Below are 19,607 nucleotides of genomic sequence, written 5' to 3' on the forward strand. Positions count from 1 at the left end.
TATAAACATAAATACATAGTCAATATAAATGAACTTTAGTTTTATGGATTACTACGTATTAAGCTCTGTTTTTAACATTTTCTTTTCTCTTGCCTTTGTTGGACCCTGGCTTTCTCTACCAAAGAGTTTCATAGCAACTGGTTCTCGTTATCCTGTTTGACTTTCTTTAATAATTAGAAAATAACAAGTTAACACTTTTATAGAGCAGAATTAATGTATTTGCAAGGAGAATGTTTCAGAATAAATCATCACAATTCATAAAATATATATTTATTTTCAAAAACTAAATATCCAAAATAGATAAACAGGAACAACATTAATAGATATCCTAATTTAAATATTGTACTTCAGTGACCCATTATTTGTGCTACAATCAATACAAAAAAGTAGATGAAGTACTGGGCAGTGCTAGGAGAGAGGGCAAGATCGATATAATGTTCGGCTACTTTTTTCTTAACATCAGCCACTCCATCAAACCAAATATGCATGCAAAATTCACTTTCTGTATATTTCCAAGAATGATCCTAAGCAATAAAAATACTATAATATGTAAATAAAAAGTATAATAATCATAATAAGAAAATAAACTACATAAAAAATACATTTTCCTCAAATAAACTAAGTTTAGATTAAACAACTGAAACTATCTGTAGGAAGAGTAGATATCGACCATGTCTACCTTCATCTATGAAAAGGTAGCCCACTATAGAATCGAGTTAACATGCCTTATAAACTAGTGAATTGGAATTGTATTTTTGTAGTGGTAGATACACTACAGTATTCTCTCACCAGAATTATATCTCTGATAGAATTCGATGAACGGATACCATTAGTTGATTCATTGCTGTTTTGTGAGAAGCTGGGAGAGCTGTATTAAGAAGACCAAACTTTAGAAGCAACAGTGTGAGGACAATGTTGCAGTCACAAGTAGCAAGTCAACTGTTCAATGTGAACCATCCATCGAAGTAAGAATTTCTGTTAGGGTAAATCGAAGTGGGAGTTTCTGTGAAGGTGGGCATTTTCTCATCGGGTCCGGGTCCCCAATGTGGGGAGACCTTCATCTATGAGAAGGTACCCCACCATAGGATCGAATTAACATGTCTTATATACTGGTGAATTGGAATTATATTTTTGTAGTGGTAGATACACTACACTATCAAATCTTTAATTTCCATAACAAAATCTATTGTAACTTATATTTCTTTTTCATCCAAAAATAATTTATACTTAAGGGTACACGTCAAAGCCAGTTTTTAATGAGGTTTCAGGATCAGTTTTACTCCAAGGGAAACATTTTCAAGATTTGGGAGAATGTCTATGGAAAGTTATGACTTTCTTTCCCATTTTTTTTTAAAACGTTTGATTGCAGATGAGTTGTATTTAATCATAAATCTCATAGATCACACTACTTGTCTCATTAAATATGGCAACTTGCAGTAATTTATATACAGCGTTGACTAAGTTTAAGCTTTTAGAAAAAAAACAATTGTTAGCTTTAAACGGCTAGGCGATCTGGTTCACAGCTAGTAGAATCACTAATGATTTAATTAAAAATATGATTTAGTGCAATAGTAAAACAGAAAAGAATTTTTAAAAAATATTAATTTATTAATCCACATTTAAAATGCACATCCTACGCAAATTTTTATTCTTCAAAACAAAAATTCAGACTTCTTCTGTTTTAAAAATATCATAAAAAATGAACTTTCCACTCATGAACTAAATGTTTTTGATATTAGCGATGCAGGTTACATAGTTTTTTTTCATTATTTATCTTGCTTCGTCATCTTTTTTTTAAAAAAAAGTCCTGAAATTCTGCCACCAAGAGAATTTTTTTTTTTCTTTTCAAGGCAAGATTTTTTTCTTTACGATCATAAAGCAGGCTTTTTTTCCAGCATCAACCTTGCCAAACGACAGTGCTTGCTCTATTAAGTTTCTCTGGAAATTTTGCAAAGAAAAAAAAATTCCCACAGATTTAGATTCCAATACCATTTTAACATAATTTAAACCCTAATAATTTTACTTAATTACAATTGAAACTTTATCCACATAATTTTGTAACTTTTTAATTTGGATTTAATGTCAGATTGGCGAAAACATTTCACGAATTTTTTTAGTAAAGAGATTATGCAGAAATAGTGGAAAAAGTTATTCTCTAATATTCTTTTACTATTTTATAATCATATAGAATTTATTATTTTATTTGCATACGTTGACTGAGTGCAGCCTAAATTAAAATGTATTATAAAGTAAATATAACTCATTTAACTTTCAATAATTGTAAATCGAAAGCTATTATATGTTTAAAAAAAATTTATCAAGATAAAATAGCATCATGAGATTACTTTAAAATGTAAAAAAGGTACACCACTTTTAGTTTAAAGCCCTAAGACTTAAAAAGCGCTAATCAAAATTCAAATAGTTGAAAATATAAACCAACTTATACTATCTCTATAATCAAAATAGACTAGAATAAAAATAACTTCAAATAAGAGATAAAAATAAAATATAACTTCTATTAATTTTAAGCTGATAAATTGTCGAATAAACTGTATATATTTATGAATTAAGAATAGTATGATATGATATTCTAATCAATAAGAATGCAATGTCAACAATGAGAAACAGCTAGACCAGCAGGGGTGATTGTGGGTTCAATTCAAAAATCCGGAACATTTCTTGAGTAAAATCATTCAAAAAATTTATATCTTCATAAATTTAAATCATTGAAATTTTCAAAACATGATATTCTAAATGAATTATATGCAGCATAATTTAAATGAATTATATGCAGCATAATTTAAATGAATAATTATGTGTAAGTTTACTTTTATCTCTAATCACATTTATTATTCTACGGATTTTTTCCGGAGCACAATCTTTCTATGCTATAAAAATGAATGAAACTAATACAAAATATGTTTGCTTAAAATTATTCGTTCAACAGTAGAATCAACTTTTGCACCTATATAATACAATATAGCACATATGATATAATATGGATTTATGGACTAGAATGGTGAACATTTTTATAGCTAGGCAATTGTCAAAAAAATTGGTTTTAAGTGAAATGCATTTAAAATTTCAATTTTCAGTTCTCACATGAGTGATTAAAGTGACATAATAGAATAGGAAAAACTTATTATTACAAATAACCTCACCATTACACAAGTATTCGATTAAAAAATCACTGAAAATATTAAATATCAGTACACTATCATAACCAGTTTATTTTAATACTTTCAAGGATTTGATTAAAAATTAAATAATTTTATACTTACATTCTCACAAAAGTCTTTTGCCATTTTATACATTTCTGAAAATGTCAAGCACTGGGAATTTTCTGGACATATATTGTGACCTAAAAATAAATTTAAATACCACATTTGATGCTGATATTATAATGACTCCTGTTATCTAAAGAGAAGCAAAGTTGTTATGTATGAAATAAATATGTACTCATAACAAAAAAGTACAAGATAGATTTTGAGGAATCATAATTAAACTTTATCAGGAATTAAGATTTAAAATATATTTTATTAGAATTAGTTTGCAATAAATTACAGCACTTTTGAAATGACATTTTAAAAATCTCAAAATCTTTTTACAGAATGCAAATAAAAAACAGATCTTTACACTTCTGTTAAAAGCAGTATAAAATTTTTCGAAACATGATAATAAAAATTCGATTATTTTAATAAATATTAATTTTAAAACACTACCTTAAAACCAAATTTCCTTTTAACATTGCAAATATTTCTGAATATGAATATATATAGAGAGAGAGAATTCTTATGTGATTTTTTTTACTGAATTAGTGATTTACGCTATTATATATCCTAATGTTATATCAACTTGCTATAAAGGTCTAAGGCATCACACTTATTTTAATAATTAATTTGTGTAATTAATTTCTTAATTTATTTATTTTAGCCTGCTTTTCAGTACTTAATAATGATACATTTTCAGTTTCAATGATTTTGAATCTTGCAGTTACATTTATTATTTATACTAACAAAGTTATTTATAATGCAGAAAGATAGTTTCAATTGTGTTATGATTTAACTTAATATTTCTGTTACAATAATAATATTTCATCGATGATTATATTTATGAATTGTAAAATATAGTTATATATTATGAAAATTAATAAAAAAACAAATAAAAAACCAAAAAAAAAAAAAAAACTTAATATATCTTTAAAAAAAAAATTACCAACGTGATAGAAGACATGATTGAATAAAAATTGATCTTATGGTTTTTTTTATTGCAGAGTGCAACCTTGAATGCCTACTATCAAAGAGAAATGGATAATCTAGGCATGCTTAAATCTTGATTCTGGATACACAACACTGCAATGTACAAAGTTTATGTAAAGATGAGAGTTGCCTAAGAAATTGTAACTAGCCCCTAACATTTTAGTAAAATTTAAAATAAAATTTATTAGTACACTATTTTCTAAGAATTTTGCCTTTTGGTTGACCTTTTGAGTTCATAATTTGTAAGAAAATTCACAACTTTTATGTGTCTCAAATTTACATTGTCCCTGTATAAGCATTTTGCAGATTTTGAAATACTTAAATAATACTATATACTTAATACTTTTATTTTCAAGTTGTCTCTGGAACATAAAGACAAAATTGGGAAAGTTAAGTTACCTTGTTCTAAATGAATTGGTAATTTTCTTAACACTATATTATAAACACCATATTGAAATAAAAACTTATTAATTTTGTTTCCATGTGATTAATATGTATTTCTTGTGCACTTTATTTTGTATTTACTTGTTTTCTTTTTAATGTGGTAACTTTCAAGTTAGTCTTTCTTAAAATTTAAATTAATAAAAAAAAGGTTTGATTGGAAGATGTTATTTCTATATCTAGTTATGTCATCAATTTACTCCACATTTTACTAGAATTATTTACGTATACTGTTATCAAAAAATGGAAATTGTTTGAAAAAGAATGAACATGCTTAGTTTGTAATTTTAAATTTATGCTGATTGGAATAAAATTTCATTTTTAATGATAGAAAAATTGTTTGTTTGAAAAAAGAAAGTTAGCTCTAAAGACTTACAATAATCTCTATGGCCAATCTAGAAATTTAAACTTGAGAAAAAACTTATTTCGTTTTTTACATGTAATAAATTCTTTTAATCAGATTTGTGTTATTTATATTATATAGAATTATAAAGCTCAAAAAGGATTGTTAAATCATTTCTTTTTGCAATTACACCGGTTTCTTTAAACAGAATCTAAATCATTCAATGTAAACACATCCTCTGTGTAATGTTTTTGTTAATCTTCATAATAAAATTCTTTAAAGGGCACTGCAAAGCATTAATTGGAGTTGCAACATATTTTAAATAATATCAATTGACTTGTTACTTACATGTTAAATGTCTTAAATGGTTAAAATGCATTAACATGGACCTAGAAATCCAAAAGTGACTCATTCAATAAATTTCTTCGGTGTTCGTTTCTTGTCTTTATTTTGTAATTCATAGTATTGTATAGAATTACTAAAAACGTCTTTATGACGCTATAAAGACTGTGTCGTTCATTTTGTTATTTATTTTCTTCCATGGCATGCAACATAATTTTTGAATTTGAAATTTCTACAACTCTTTTTTTGATAAATATTTATTCTTCCCATTAACTTCAACTAAAAATTTGGAAAATCATAAAACATTTCAGGACATTAATTGAAATGTTTAAAAATTAAGGACACTTTATTTTTTAAGAAATTTAAGGACAACTTTGAGGCCTGCAAAAACAAGTCTGGAATCTTATAAAAATTAAAAAAGATGGAGTTCATTGAAGAAAAATTAATGTGTAAGACCTCAAAACATATTTAATATTGTGCACATTTAAGACTTGCTACAGGAATTTTGTTTGTAAAAAAAAAAGTAGTTATAAGAAAAACTTTAAAAAAAAAAAAACTTTTTTGAAAAGTATTCTTAATTTTACTTTTACGATATCCCTCTCCAAAAGTCTTTTTCATACCTGTGCAATTTTGACTCTACAAAATAATCATTCCAGAGTTATTATCAAGAACTGAAGTTTTTTTTTATAAATTATAATGCTGATTATTAAGATTGATTATGCTGAATTGGTAAAGATTTATGGTGAATTTGATATAATCTATGATGAATTTGGTAGGTAAATAAAACCATATAACATAACTAAATTAAAACTTAAATTTCTAATAATTAATTTTCTAAATTTTCATTAATAATTAGATCAGATCCCAATCATGGTAAAGATTCGAAATGTAAAAATTACATATTAGCATTCAATGTTTGTAATTTGAATATATCTTTAATTAAATAATTGAAACAATAGTTTCTGGAACATTCAAGAAAAAACAGTGGCAAAATAATTGTCCAAAAATAAATTGGCAAATGGCCTTGAAGAAACAATTTGACATATTTGTGATTATTGAATTGTTAATTCCAATTGTTCGTCAATGTCTAAACTGTCAAAAAACTAAAATAAAGAGATTAATCTAATTTTTCAAATACTAATCTAAATAATACACTATTAGTCACTACATTTACTAATAATATGCATTAGATAAATAAAGGTCATCCAGTTTGTACCTTTTAAAAAATTCATGATTAAGAAAACATTGAGTGCTTTATTTACTTTTTTTGATAAAAATTACTTTGGAGTACTGAAAATTCTTAAAACCACAAATACAGTAAGATTATAAAAACTCTAAACAGTTCAATAATTTCACAGCTAGGTTAGTGGAAAAGTACCCTCAAGAGCAAATTTTGAGATTTTACAAATAAAAATAAGCCTTATTTATATGCCCTAGCAATTGTACGAAGGGGGGGGGGAGAGATCCTTTACATGGATTAACACAAAACTTCAAATCACGCTTTATAAATTGAAAATTTTAATTTACAAATTTAACAATATGAATTAAAATTAGACCCAGGAATAGATCTATGTCGAAGGTTATGCTACAGGACAGACAATTATTAATGTCCTGCTGTAACATTCTATTGATATAAAAAAAATCTTAATTACAAAAATGCTCACACAACAAAATGAAATTTATAACAAAATATGCACTGAAATATTCATCACAATTTTCAGCATTTTTTGCTTTAAGTGTTCAACACAATTATATAATTTTTGCAGATTTATAGGCTTAGAAATTTAAAAGACTAACAAAAATGTAGTAACAAATTAATAAAATATATATATATACATAAATTATACAAAAATATAAATACACAAATTACAAGAAGTTGAAATAGAAATCATCCATTATAATTTTTCAATTAATTGACCAAGATTTTCATTTAATAAATTATGTACTTGTGGCAGCAGCTCAATAATTTTAATTTATTTTTGTTTCTTTCATTGAGTTAAAAAGTTGTAAAAAGGAAGAAAAAAAAATAGACTTGATAAGTGCATACCTTTCTGAAATTTAAATTCTCTGGGCCAATTATAGACACAAGTATAATCATTCTTACAATCTTTAAACCATTCATCACAATCTTTAGAACAGAGAGGCACTTTGAAATATCTTTCAGATGAAATTTTTCTAGTGGTCTAAAAAAAAAAAAAATTATTTAAGGGGTAAGAAAACAATTTTAAAAGTTCACACAAGTATAAAATATCAAGTTTCATACACTGTTTGTCTAAATATTAATAAATAAGATGCTTAAAATCTCAAATGGTGAAACATTCTTATAAAAACCCATATGCATTTCGATGACAATGCTACACATTGATGGGTCATATAAATTGATTAAACACTGTTTAAACATTTTATAATTTGCATATATATAGCATAAAAAACACAAAAAGAAAAAAATGAAGAAAATCAATAAGTTTTATTTACTATGCATAAGCTGAAAGCATAAAGAACTCATAAAATAAGTTTAAAATGTAGAGAAAAGAAAGAAAAAATTACAGAAAAAAGATTAGCAAAAAAAATTTTTTTTTTAAATAAATAAAAATTTGGAAAAAAAAAAATCTCTTCATCAGCTTATTAGATTATATCCACAAAAAGGTATGAGTTGAAGAGAGAGATATGAGAAACATGTATATATCTTAGAATTGTTATACTCACATAGATCAATAAGCAGAAAAAATAATGCATAGATTTTTGATTCGATGAATTAATGCATAGATTTTGATTCGAGGGGAAAAAAACTATTTTCAGTCAATATTTTGTAACTTTCAAACATATAACACGTTAGAGCAAAAAAAATTGTCTCATTGATAAAAATTATACTAAGCACATTAAGAAATACCAAATTTTATGGTGTCACATATGAGAAATATGTATATACATTAGAATTGTTATCCTCACATAGATCAATAAGCAGAAAAATAGAAGTTTAAAAATAAGATTTATTCCATTTGAAAAATCTTCAAAGTAAAACCTAAATTACCTGTAGAATAAAATTAGCAGAACATTTTTATTATTGCATAGAATTTGATGCACGGAAAAAAAAACTATTTTCAGTTAATATTTTGTAACTTTCAAACATAAAACACGTTAGAGCAAAAAAAATTGTCTCATTGATAAAAATTATACTAAGCACATTAAGAAATACCAAATTTTATGGTGCAACTAATGAGAAATATGTATATACATTAGAATTGTTATCGTCACAGAGATCATTAAAAATAAGAGTTATTCCATTTGAAAAATATGAAAAGTAAAACCTAATTTACCTGTAGAATAAAATTAGCACGAAATTTTTTTTAATGCAAGGAAAAAAAAAACTATTTTCAGTTAATATTTTGTAACTTTCAAACATATAACACGCTAGAGCAAAAACAATTTTGTTATTGATAAAAATTATACAAAGTACATGAAGAAATACCAGATTTTAAGGTGCCACATATGAGAAATATGTATATACATTAGAATTGTTATCGTTACATAGATCAATAAGCAGAAAAATAGAAGTTTAAAAATAAGATTTATTCCATTTGAAAAATCTTCAAAGTAAAACCTAAATTACCTGTAGAATAAAATTAGCACAAAATTTTTTTTAATGCATAGATTTTGATGCAAGGAAAAAAAAACTATTTTCAGTTAATATTTTGAAGTTTTCAAATATATAACACGTTAGAACAAAAAAAATTGTTTCATTGATAAAAATTATACTAAGTACATGAAGAAATACCAGATTTTATGGTGCCACATATGAGAAATATGTATATACATTTGAATTGTTATCCTGACATAGATCAATAAGCAGAAAAATAGAAGTTTAAAAATAAGAGTTATTCCATTTGAAAAATGTGAAAAGTAAAACCTAAATCACCAGTAGAATAAAATTAGCACAAAATTTTTTTTAATGCATAGATTTTGATGCAAGGAAAAAAAAACTATTTTCAGTTAATGTTTTGAAACTTTCAAACATATAACACTTTAGAGCATAAAAAATTGTTTCATTGATAAAAATTATACTAAGTACATGAAGAAATACCAGATTTTATGGTGTCACATATGAGAAATATGTATATACATAAGAATTGTTATCCTCACATAGATCAATAAGCAGAAAAATAGAAGTTTAAAAATAAGAGTTTAAAAAAAAAGACTTATTCCATTTCAAAAATCTGAAAAGTAAAACCTAATTTACCTGTAGAATAAAATTAGCACAACATTTTTCTTAATGCATAGATTTTGATGCATGGAAAAAAAAACTATTTTCAGTTAATATTTTGAAACTTTCAAACATATAACATGTTAGAACAAAAAAAATTGTTTCATTTATAAAAATTATACTAAGTACATGAAGAAATACCAGATTTTATGATGTCACATGAGAAATATGTATATACATCAGAATTATTATCGTCACATAGATCAATAAGCAGAAAAATAGAAGTTTAAAAATAAGAGTTATTCCATTTGAAAAATCTGAAAAGTAAAACCTAAATCACCAGTAGAATAAAATTAGCACAAAATTTTTTTTAATGCATAGATTTTGATGCAAGGAAAAAAAAACTATTTTCAGTTAATGTTTTGAAACTTTCAATCATATAACAAGTAAGAAAAAAAAATTGTCTCATTGATAAAAATTATACTAAGGATAGATCACTAGGGTACCCAGGGGCGTGACTCCCTGCGTTTACCTATAGAAGGTACACCCCCTCAGGGGCAGATTTTATGGTGCCACATATGAGGAATATGTATATACTTTACAATTGTTATCCTCACATAGATCAATAAGCAGAAAAATAGAAGTTTAAAAATAAGAGTTATTCCATTTGAAAAATCTGAAAAGCAAAATCTAATTTACCTGTAGAATAAAATTAGCACAAAATTTTTTTAATGCTTAGATTTTGAAGCAAGGGAAAAAAATATATTTTCAGTTAATATTTTGTAACTTTCAAACATATAACACGTTAGAACAAAAAAAAATTGTCTCATTGATAAAAATTATACTAAGAACATGAAGAAATACCAGACTTTATGGTGCCACATATGAGAAATATGTATATACATTAGAATTGTTATCCTCACATAGATCAATAAGCAGAAAAATAGAAGTTTAAAAATAAGAGTTATTCCATTTGAAAAATCTGAAAAGTAAAACCTAAATTACGGGTAGAATAAAATTAGCAAATTTATTTTAATGCATAGATTTTGATGCAAGGAAAAAAAAACTATTTTCAATTCATATTTTGTAACTTTCAAACGTATAATACGATAGAGCAAAAAAAAATAATTTCATTGATAAAAATACTAAGAACATAAAGAAATACCAGATTTTATGGTGACACACATGAGAAATATGTATATACATTAGAATTGTTATCGTCACATAGATAAATAAGCTAAATAAGCAGAAAAAAAGAAGCTTAAAAATAGGAGTTATTACATTTGAAAAATCAGAAAAGTAAAACCTAATTTACCTGTAGAATAAAATTAGCACAACATTTTTTTAATGCATAGATTTTGATGCAAGGAAAAAAAACTATTTTCAGTTAATATTTTGAAACTTTCAAACAAATAACAAGTTAGTATAATTTTTATCAATGAGACAATTTTACTTGCTCTAAGTACATGAAGAAATACCAGATTTTATGGTGTCACATATAAGAAATATGTATATGCATTAGAATTGTTATCGTCACATAGATCAATAAGCAGAAAAATAGAAGTTTAAAAATAAGAGTTATTCCATTTGAAAAATCTGAAAAGCAAAATCTAATTTACCTGTAGAATAAAATTAGTAGAAAATTTTTTTTTAAATGCATAGATTTTGATGCAAGGAAAAAAACTATTTTCAGTTAATATTTTGTAACTTTCAAACATATAACACGTTAGAGCAAAAAAAAATTGTCTCATGGATAAAAATTATACTAAGAACATGAAGAAATACCAGACTTTATGGTGCCACATATGAGAAATATGTATATACAGTAGAATTGTTATCCTCACATAGATCAATAAGCAGAAAAATAGAAGTTTAAAAATAAGAGTTATTACATTTGAAAAATCTGAAAAGTAAAACTTAATTCACCTGTAGAATAAAATTAGCACATTTTTTTAATGCATAGATTTTGATGCAAGGAAACAAAAACTATATTCAGTTAATATTTTGTAACATTCAAACATATAACACGTTAGAGCAACAAAAAAATTGTCCTCATGGACAAAAATTATACTAAGAACATTAAGAAATACCAGACTTTATGGTGCCACATATTAGAAATATGTATATACAGTAGAATTGTTATCCTCACATAGATCAATAAGCAGAAAAATAGAAGTTTAAAAATAAGAGTTACTCCATCTGAAAAATCTGAAAAGTAAAACCTAATTAACCTGTAAAATAAAATTAGCAGAAATTTTTTTTTTAAATGCATAGATTTTGATGCAAGGAAAAAAACTATTTTCAGTTAATATTTTTAAACTTTCAAACAAGTTAGTATAATTTTTATCAATGAGAAAATTTTTTTTTCAAGTACATGAAGAAATACCAGATTTTATGGTGTCACATATAAGAAATATGTATATGCATTAGAATTGTTATCGTCACATAGATCAATAAGCAGAAAAATAGAAGTCTAAAAATAAGAGTTATTCCATTTGAAAAATCTGAAAAGTAAAACCTAATTTACCTGTAGAATAAAATTAGAACAACATTTTTTTTAATGCATCGATTTCGATGCAAGGAAAAAAAACTATTTTCAGTTAATGTTTTGAAACTTTCAAACATATAACACGTTAGAGCAAAAAAATTGTCTCATTGAAAAAAATTATACTTAGGATAGATCACTAGGGTACCCCGGGGCGTGACTCCCTGTGTTTACCTAAAGAAGGTAAACCCCCTCAGGGGCAGATTTTATGGTTCCACATATGAGAAATATGTATATAGTACAATAGAATTGTTATCCTGACATAGATCAATAAGCAGAAAAATAGAAGTCTAAAAATAAGAGTTATTCCATTTGAAAAATCTGAAAAGTAAAACCTAATTCACATGTAGAATAAAATTAGCACAACATTTTTTTTAAATGCATAGATTTTGATGCAAGGAAAAAAAAACTATTTTCAGTTAATATTTTGAAACTTTCAAACATATAGCACATACAGCAAAAAAAATTTCTCATTGATAAAAATTATACTAAGTACATGAAGAAATACCAGATTTTATGGTGTCACATATGAGAAACATGTATATACATTAGAATTGTTATCCTCACATAGATCAATAAGCAGAAAAATAGAAGTTTAAAAATAAGATTTATTCCATTTGAAAAATCTGAAAAGTAAAACCTAATTCACCTGTAGAATAAAATTAGCACAAAATTTTTTTTAATGCATAGATTTTGATGCAAGGAAAAAAAAACTATTTTCAGTTAATATTTTGAAGTTTTCAAATATATAACACATTAGAACAAAAAAAATTGTTTCATTGATAAAAATTATACTAAGTACATGAAGAAATACCAGATTTTATGGTGCCACATATGAGAAATATGTATATACATTAGAATTGTTATCCTGACATAGATCAATAAGCAGAAAAATAGAAGTTTAAAAATAAGAGTTATTCCATTTGAAAAATGTGAAAAGTAAAACCTAAATCACCAGTAGAATAAAATTAGAACAAAATTTTTTTTAATGCATAGATTTTGATGCAAGGAAAAATGAAACTATTTTCAGTTAATATTTTGTAACTTTCAAACATATAACACATAGAGCAAAAAAAATTGTTTCATTGATAAAAATTATACCAAGTACATGAAGAAATACCAGATTTTATGGTGCCACATATGAGAAACATGTATATACATTAGAATTGTTATCCTCACATAGATCAATAAGTAGAAAAATAGAAGTTTAAAAATAAGAGTTTAAAAATAAGAGTTATTTCCATTTGAAAAATCTAAAAAGTAAAACCTAATTTATCTGTAGAATAAAATTAGCACAACATTTTTTTTAATGCATAGATTTTGATGCAAGGAAAAAAAAACTATTTTCAGTTAATGTTTTGAAACTTTCAAACATATAACATGTTAGTATAATTTTTATAAATGAAACAATTTTTTTTGTTCTAAGTACATGAAGAAATACCAGATTTTATGGTGCCACATATGAGAAATATGTCTATACGTTAGAATTATTATCGTCACATAGATCAATAAGCAGAAAAATAGAAGTTTAAAAATAAGATTTATTCCATTTGAAAAATCTTCAAAGTAAAACCAAATCACCTGTAGAATAAAATTAGCACAACATTTTTTTTAAAGCATAGATTTTGATGCAAGGAAAAAAAAACTATTTTCAGTTAATATTTTGAAACTTTCAAACATATAACAAGTTAGAAAAGAAAATTATCTCATTGATAAAAATTATACTAAGTACAAGAAGAAATACCAGATTTTAAGGTGCCACATATGAAAAATATGTATATACATTAAAATTGTTATCGTCACATAGATCAATAAGCAGAAAAAAAGAAGTTTAAAAATAAGAGTTATTCCATTTGAAAAATCTGAAAAGTAAAACCTAATTCAAAAGTAGAATAAAATTAGCACAACATTTTTTTTTAATGCATAAATTTTGATGCAAGGAAAAAAAAACTACTTTAAGTTACTATTTTGAAACTTTCAATCATATAACAAGTAAGAAAAAAAAATTGTCTCATTGATAAAAATTATACTAAGGATAGATCACTAGGGTACCCGGGGGCGTGACTCCCTGCGTTTACCTAAAGAAGGTACACCCCCTCAGGGGCAGATTTTATGGTGCCACATATGAGGAATATGTATATACAGTAGAATTGTTATCCTCACATAGATCAATAAGCAGAAAAATAGAAGTTTAAAAATAAGAGTTACTCCATCTGAAAAATCTGAAAAGTAAAACCTAATTTACCTGTAGAATAAAATTAGCACAAAATTTTTTTAATGCATAGATTTTGATGCAAGGGAAAAAAATATATTTTCAGTTAATATTTTGTAACTTTCAAACATATAACACGTTAGAACAAAAAAAAATTGTCTCATTGATAAAAATTATACTAAGAACATGAAAAAATACCAGACTTTATGGTGCCACATATGAGAAATATGTATATACATTAGAATTGTTATCGTCACAGAGATCATTAAAAATAAGAGTTATCCCATTTGAAAAATATGAAAAGTAAAACCTAATTTACCTGTAGAATAAAATTAGCACGAAATTTTTTTTAATGCAAGGAAAAAAAAAACTATTTTCAGTTAATATTTTGTAACTTTCAAACATATAACACGCTAGAGCAAAAACAATTTTGTTATTGATAAAAATTATACAAAGTACATGAAGAAATATAGCAGATATTATGGAGTCACATATAAGAATTATGTATATACATTAGAATTGTAATCGTCACATAGATCAATAAGCAGAAAAATAGAAGATTAAAAATAAGAATTATTCCATTTGAAAAATCTGAAAAGCAAAACCTAATTTACCTGTAGAATAAAATAAGCATAACATTTTTTTAATGCATTGATTTTGATGCCAGGAAAAAAGAAACTATTTTCAGTTAATATTTTGTAAATTTCATATATATAACACATAGAGCAAAAAAAATTGTTTCATTGATAAAAATTATACCAAGTACATGAAGAAATACCAGATTTTAAGGTGCCACATATGAGAAATATGTAGATACATTAGAATTGTTATCGTTACATAGATCAATAAGCAGAAAAATAGAAGTTTAAAAATAAGATTTATTCCATTTGAAAAATCTTCAAAGTAAAACCTAAATTACCTGTAGAATAAAATTAGCACAAAATTTTTTTTAATGCATAGATTTTGATGCAAGGAAAAATGAAACTATTTTCAGTTAATATTTTGTAACTTTCAAACATATAACACATAGAGCAAAAAAAATTGTTTCATTGATAAAAATTATACCAAGTACATGAAGAAATACCAGATTTTATGGTGCCACATATGAGAAACATGTATATACATTAGAATTGTTATCCTCACATAGATCAATAAGTAGAAAAATAGAAGTTTAAAAATAAGAGTTATTTCCATTTGAAAAATCTGAAAAGTAAAACCTAATTTACCAGTAGAATAAAATTAGCACAAAATTTTTTTTAATGCATAGATTTTGATGCAAGGAAAAAAAACTATTTTCAGTTAATATTTTGAAGTTTTCAAATATATAACACGTTAGAACAAAAAAAATTGTTTCATTGATAAAAATTATACTAAGTACATGAAGAAATACCAGATTTTATGGTGCCACATATGAGAAACATGTATATACATTAGAATTGTTATCCTCACATAGATCAATAAGTAGAAAAATAGAAGTTTAAAAATAAGAGTTTAAAAATAAGAGTTATTTCCATTTGAAAAATCTGAAAAGTAAAACCTAATTTATCTGTAGAATAAAATTAGCACAACATTTTTTTTAATGCATAGATTTTGATGCAAGGAAAAAAAAACTATTTTCAGTTAATGTTTTGAAACTTTCAAACATATAACACTTTAGAGCATAAAAAATTGTTTCATTGATAAAAATTATACTAAGTACATGAAGAAATACCAGATTTTATGGTGTCACATATGAGAAATATGTCTATACGTTAGAATTGTTATCCTGACATAGATCAATAAGCAGAAAAATAGAAGTATAAAAATAAGAGTTATTCCATTTGAAAAATCTGAAAAGTAAAACTTAATTTACCTGTAGAATAAAATTAGCACAACATTTTTTTTTAATGCATAGAGCATTGATTTTGATGCAAGGAAAAGAAAACTATTTTCAGTTAATAATTTGTTACCTTCAAACATAACACATCAGAGCAAAAAAAATTGTCTCATTGATAAAAATTATACTAAGTACAAGAAGAAATACCAGATTTTATGGTGCCACATATGAAAAATATGTATATACATTAAAATTGTTATCGTCAAACCTAAAGTAAAAGTCACCTTAAAAGTAAAACCTAATTCAAAAGTAGAATAAAATTAGCACAACATTTTTTTTTAATGCATAAATTTTGATGCAAGGAAAAAAAAACTACTTTAAGTTACTATTTTGAAACTTTCAATCATATAACAAGTAAGAAAAAAAAATTGTCTCATTGATAAAAATTATACTAAGGTCACTAGGGTACCCGGGGGCGTGACTCCCTGCGTTTACCTAAAGAAGGTACACCCCCTCAGGGGCAGATTTTATGGTGCCACATATGAGGAATATGTATATACTTTAGAATTGTTATCCTCACATAGATCAATAAGCAGAAAAATAGAAGTTTAAAAATAAGAGTTATTACATTTGAAAAATCTGAAAAGTAAAACTTAATTCACCTGTAGAATAAAATTAGCACATTTTTTTTAATGCATAGATTTTGATGCAAGGAAAAAAAAACTATATTCAGTTAATATTTTGTAACATTCAAACATATAACAAGTTAGAAAAAAAATTGTCTCATTGATAAAAATTATACTAAGGAGAGATCACTAGGGTACCCCGGGGTGTGACTCCCTGTGTTTACCTAAAGAAGGTAAACCCCCTCAGGGGCAGATTTTATGGTGCCACATACGAAAAATACGTATATACATTAGAATTGTTATCATCACATAGATCAATAATTAAAAAATAGAAGTTTAAAAATAAGAGTTCTTCCATTTGAAAAATCAGAAAAGTAAAACCTAATTTATCTGTAGAATAATATTAGCACAACTTTTTTTAATGCATAGATTTTGATGCAAAGAAGAAAAAAACAATTTTTAGTTAATATTTAGTAACTTTCAAACATATAACACATTAGAGCAAAAAAGAATTGTCTCATTGATAAAAATTATACTAAGTACATGAAGAAATACCAGATTTTATGGTGCCACATATGAGAAATATGTATATACATTAGAATTGTTATCATCACATAGATCAATAAGCAGAAAAATAGAAGTTTAAAAATAAGAGTTATTCCATTCGAAAAATCTGAAAAGTAAAATCTAATATACCTGTAGAATAAAATTAGCACAACTTTTTTTAATGCATAGATTTTGATGCAAAGAAGAAAAAAACAATTTTTAGTTAATATTTAGTAACTTTCAAACATATAACACATTAGAGCAAAAAAGAATTGTCTCATTGATAAAAATTATACTAAGTACATGAAGAAATACCAGATTTTATGGTGCCACATATGAGAAATATGTATATACATTAGAATTGTTATCATCACATAGATCAATAAGCAGAAAAATAGAAGTTTAAAAATAAGAGTTATTCCATTCGAAAAATCTGAAAAGTAAAATCTAATATACCTGTAGAATAAAATTAGCACAACTTTTTTTAATGCATAGATTTTGATGCAAAGAAAAAAAAAACAATTTTCAGTTAATATTTTGTAACTTTCAAACGTATAATACGTTAGAGCAAAAAAAATAATTTCATTGATAAAAATTATACTAAGAACATAAAGAAATACCAGATTTTATGGTGTCACATATGAGAAATATGTATATACATTAGAATTGTTATCCTGACATAGATCAATAAGCAGAAAAATAGAAGTTTAAAAATAAGAGTGATTCCATTTTAAAAATCTGAAAAGTAAAACCTAATTCACCTGTAGAATTAAATTAGCACATTTTTTTTAATACATCGATTTTGATGCAAGGAAAAAAAAACTATTTTCTGTTACTATTTTGAAACTTTAAAACATATAACACGTTAGAGCAAAAAAAATTTGTCTCATTGATAGAAATTATACTAAGGATAGATCACTAGGACACCCCGGGGCGTGACTCCCTGTGTTTACCTAAAGAAGGTAAACCCCCTCAGGGCAGATTTTATGGTGCCACATATGAGAAATATGTATATACATTAGAATTGTTATCCTCACATAGATCAATAAGCAGAAAAATAGAAGTTTAAAAATAAGAGCTTTTCCATTTGAAAAATCTGAAAAGTAAAACCTAATTTACCAGTAGAATAAAATTAGCACAAAATTTTTTTTAACGCACAGATTTTGATGCAAGGAAGAAAAAAACTATTTTCAGTTAATATTTTGTAACCTTCAAACATAAAACACATAGAGCAAAAAAAATTGTCTCATTGATAAAAATTATACTAAGTACATGAAGAAATACCAGATTTTATGGTGCCACATATGAGAAATATGTATATACTTTAGAATTGGTATCCTCATATAGATCAATAAGCAGAAAAATAGAAGTTTAAAAATAAGAGTTATTCCATTTGAAAAATCTGAAAAGTAAAACCTAATTTACCTGTAGAATAAAATTAGCACAACATTTTTTTTAATGCATAGATTTTGATGCAAGGAAATAAAACTATTCTCAGTTAATATTTTGTAACTTTTAAACATATTACACGTTAGAGCAAAAAAAATTGTCTCATTGATAAAAATTAAACTAAGGAGATGGAAGAAATACCAGATTTTACGGTGCCACAAATGAGAAATATGTATATACATTAGAATTGTTATCGTCACATAGATCAATAAACAGATAAATAGAAGTTTAAAAATAAGAGTATTCCATTTGAAAAATCTGAAAAGTAAAACCTAAATTACGTGTAGAATAAAATTAGCACAATTTTTTTTTAATGCAAGGAAAAAAAACTATTTTCAGTTAATATTTTGTAACTTTCAAACATATAACACGTAAGAGCAAAAAAAATTGTCTCATTGAAAAAAATTATACTAAGGATAGATCACTAGGGTACCCCGGGGCGTGACTCCCTGTGTTTACCTAAAGAAGGTAAACCCCCTCAGGGGCAGATTTTATGGTGCCACATACGAAAAATATGTATATACATTAGAACTGTTATTATCACATATATCAATAATTAAAAAATAGAAGTTTAAAAATAAGAGTTCTTCCATTTGAAAAATCAGAAAAGTAAAACCTAATTTATCTGTAGAATAATATTAGCACAACTTTTTTTAATGCATAGATTTTGATGCAAAGAAGAAAAAACAATTTTCAGTTAATATTTAGAAACTTTCAAACATATAACACATTAGAGCAAAAAAGAATTGTCTCATTGATAAAAATTATACTAAGTACATGAAGAAATACCAGATTTTATGGTGCCACATATGAGAAATATGTATATA

The 19,607-nt window shown here is 25.2% G+C and overlaps 1 pseudogene across 1 annotated transcript in view; it reads right to left on the minus strand.

Moving 5' to 3' along the window:
- Positions 1-254: 254 nt before the first annotated feature.
- LOC147817015 (folate receptor gamma-like) overlaps positions 255-19,607 on the minus strand; it is a 97,088-nt pseudogene continuing 77,735 nt past the window's right edge. The window contains exons 4-6 of the transcript XR_015429868.1: positions 7,433-7,568; positions 3,282-3,361; positions 255-524 (exon numbers count right to left, since the gene is read on the minus strand). The product of XR_015429868.1 is annotated as a folate receptor gamma-like (transcript). The remainder of the gene's footprint in view (positions 525-3,281; positions 3,362-7,432; positions 7,569-19,607) is intronic.

This window comes from Parasteatoda tepidariorum, chromosome 1 (genome assembly GCF_982258835.1).
Source record: "Parasteatoda tepidariorum strain Cologne lab strain chromosome 1, Ptep-v5.0, whole genome shotgun sequence".
NCBI classification, from domain to species: domain Eukaryota; kingdom Metazoa; phylum Arthropoda; class Arachnida; order Araneae; family Theridiidae; genus Parasteatoda; species Parasteatoda tepidariorum.